General features: G+C 35.2%; 1 pseudogene; it reads right to left on the bottom strand.

Moving 5' to 3' along the window:
- Positions 1-454: 454 nt before the first annotated feature.
- On the bottom strand, positions 455-1,370 carry LOC143673085 (olfactory receptor 7A17-like; annotated as a pseudogene).
- Between the last annotated feature and the right edge of the window lie 1,303 nt (positions 1,371-2,673).

The raw sequence follows: 2,673 nt of genomic DNA on the forward strand, positions 1-2,673 counted from the left end.
CTGAAGTACACTCAAGTATAAGTTTGGCGTCCACCATGCTGTCTACATGATATGGTGTGACATGCATGAGGTGGACTGATGCTTAACAGGTATTTCTCCCTCCTTCCAGTTTGTGATCCTTTATTAGAGAGGATGGTAAACTAGCAGACACAGTGCATATGTAACCAATAGTTACTAGAAAAGCTTCTTATTGAACTGCAGAAAATGCTGCCTAGCCAATTCAATAATTTCAATGCAATGTTCCTGTACATAGCAGAAGTATTATCTTTCCTGGCTGGACTGATTTTCTGTGTTTTCTATTTGAAAGACATAGCTCTAACTTCTTAAAAATATGTTAATCAGACTTGTGTTGTAAACCAAGAGTATTTTAATTTATATCTCCCAGTATTTAATCTATTAATGAAGAGTAAATTTCTGAACGTAGGGCAAAGGATCCTTACACATAGAGACTTACTTAGCAGGAAATTATTTTTAAGGCTTGCTTTATGTCTTCGTTTCTAACACTATAGATAAAGGGGTTCAGCATGGGAGTGACCACTGTGTACATCATGGAAGTTATTGCACTTGCCCTTGAGTTTTGGATGGTAGCAGAACAAAGAAACACTGCAAGACCTGTACCATAAAACAAGGACACTGCTGAAAGATGATATCCACAGGTAGAAAATGCTTTATACTCCTCCATGAGATGAAATTCTCAAAACTGAAGCTATAATCTTAGAGTAAGAGAAAAGGATGCCAGTGAGTAGAATAACACCCAGAATTCCAGTTGCAAAATATATCACTAGGTCATTGAAGAAGTTGCCAGAACATGCAAGTTGGATTACTTGAGTAATTTCACAAAAGAAGTGAGGAATTTCCAACTCTGTACAAAAGTCAATTGCAAAACCAATAGTCCATGTAAAAGAGAGACCAGAGCACTTAACACCCATGACACCAGCAGAAGGAGACCACAGAGCTTAGGTTTCATGATGACCATGTAGTGCAGTGGGTGACAGATGGCCACGAAGTGGTCATAGGTCATCATGATTAAGAGGAAGTCATCTATTCCTCCACAAACCATGCAAAAATATATCTGGGTGAGGCAGTTTCCATAACCTATGCTTTTTCTCTCTGTCTGGATTTCACCATCATCTTTGTGACTGTGGTGGAGGTGAAATAGGTGTCTGCAAAATACAGGTTAGCAAGGAATAAGTACATGGGCATGTGCAAGTGGCATCAGAGATGGTGGCCAGGATGATGAGCAGGTTCCCAGTGAGAGTGATCAGGTGCATTGTCAGGAACAGAGCAAAAAGGAGGGGCTGCACTTCTGTGTCTTCTGAGAGTCCCAGAAGGATAAATTCTGAAACACATGCTTCATTCTCTGATTCCATGTAGCTGATGAAACTGCTGGAAAAGAGACCAGAACAAGGCAGGTTTAAGTAGAAGCAGCTCTCAGCAAATTAACATAAATGTTATGTTTTGTGTAGTAAATATATTGACTCAATTATTTCCTATTAATCATATAGAAATTTACTGTTTTTATCTGAAAATGTCAGGGTAAGCAAATGTTCCTACTTCTCTTTTATGCTATTACTAAGAAGCCTTCCTTGTCCATAACTTTAAACTTTTTCCCAAGGCAATATGTTCCACCTCAAATGCTCTTTGACTTTTTTTAATTCAAAAATCATTTGGCCAGCTATTTTGCACAATGTGATGAAATATTTGGGCCATGGATATTGGTGATGGTAGCACAATATTTTTATTGTCATCAATATTGCTAAATTGCACAATGAAAATGGATAGAATAAAAAGTCTGAGTTGTATACAGATTATTACAATAAAATTTAAAATAACTGAAAATTTTCTATCTGTATAGATAAGAAGATCAATACTTTTGCTATGCCATTTCATCTACACCCCCATTCCCAATGTCAAGAAGTTAGTTTGCTGATGTTTGTTAAAATAATTTTAAAAGTTTATAAGGAAAGGCAAAAGTCCTAGACTACTTAGAGAATACTGAAGGTGAATGAATGGAGAATTTACAGCTAGAATATATAAAACTATCTGATTTCAAGTCTAATTATTAAGACACAATGATTAAACCATGTTGTATTGGTGAAATAGACACATGAACTAATCTGTGAGAATGCAATAAACACAGAAAGCAGATGTTAGCAAACTCAAAAACAGACCCACACAAATACAGTCAACTGGCCTTTGACAAAAGGCAAAAGCAATTTAAGGAAAAATAAGATCTTTCAATAAATGCTGTGGGACAATGCATATAAACATGCAAAACAAAAAGAAATGTAGCCAAATATTGTATACATTTCACAAAAATTAACTCCAAACGAATCTGTACACAAAATTAAAATGCAAAGTATAATACTTCTAGAAAAAAAAATCCAAGATAATCTAGTGGCCTGTGCTTTGGTGATCACTTTTTTAGAAATAGCACCCAAATCATTATCTATGAAAGAGGACATTTATTAATTGGATGTCATTCAAATATAAAACTTATGCTCTATGATAGATATTGATAAATGGTTTGTATTCATATATATGAAGAATTGTTAACACACATTTAAGGAAAGATAACACCCAATAGAAAAACTGGGCAAAAATTTTGAACAGAAACAGAAATGAAGAAGATATGCAGGTGGCAAATAAATATGTGAAAATAGGCTCAACATC

The sequence above is a fragment of the Tamandua tetradactyla genome, unplaced genomic scaffold, assembly GCF_023851605.1.
Source record: "Tamandua tetradactyla isolate mTamTet1 unplaced genomic scaffold, mTamTet1.pri scaffold_119_ctg1, whole genome shotgun sequence".
Lineage (NCBI taxonomy): Eukaryota > Metazoa > Chordata > Mammalia > Pilosa > Myrmecophagidae > Tamandua > Tamandua tetradactyla.